At 44.6% G+C, this 500-nt stretch overlaps 1 protein-coding gene across 1 annotated transcript in view; it reads right to left on the bottom strand.

The window, feature by feature from the left end:
* Positions 1 to 500, bottom strand: part of LOC131877353 (proton channel OtopLc-like) — a 10,578-nt gene that overhangs the window by 3,865 nt on the left and 6,213 nt on the right. The window lies entirely within an intron of this gene.

Raw genomic sequence — 500 nt, 5'->3', positions numbered from 1 at the left:
TTGTCCTAAACGAAGAAACGAAGAAACGAAAAACACGTGAGACTTGGCAGAAATTTTTCGTGGAATTAGGACGCAAGAGGACAAACCTTCATCACAAAGAAGATAATCAGGATGATGATACCGCCCACCAGACACAAGAGGCCCAAGAAAAGGCCTTTGCTGGCGCTTTGGCAATCTACTCGCCAGTAGCCCCGTCGCTTTTTGGCGCTATCTTCCTCGTCTTTGATCTTTTTGCCCTCCACTCGTTGGATCTTATCATTGCCCACATTCTTCCACATGATGTAGGTTACGGCGGCTGCGATCAGACTGAAATGAAGTTCCACCTTAATCCTGGAAGGGAAGAAAAATGGAACGAAAACAAGACAGAGCTCCGATCGAAAGGTTTCCAATCTGGTCGCTTGGTATGCTACCTAAAGGTATTGAAAGCTATATGAGCGAAAGATATATTTAAGTTAGAAAAAAGACCTCATCCTTGGATCCGATACAAAAGGACAGCTGCT

The sequence above is a fragment of the Tigriopus californicus genome, chromosome 3, assembly GCF_007210705.1.
Source record: "Tigriopus californicus strain San Diego chromosome 3, Tcal_SD_v2.1, whole genome shotgun sequence".
Taxonomy (NCBI): Eukaryota; Metazoa; Arthropoda; class Copepoda; order Harpacticoida; family Harpacticidae; genus Tigriopus; species Tigriopus californicus.
This window is presented reverse-complemented; position numbering and strand designations above follow the sequence as displayed.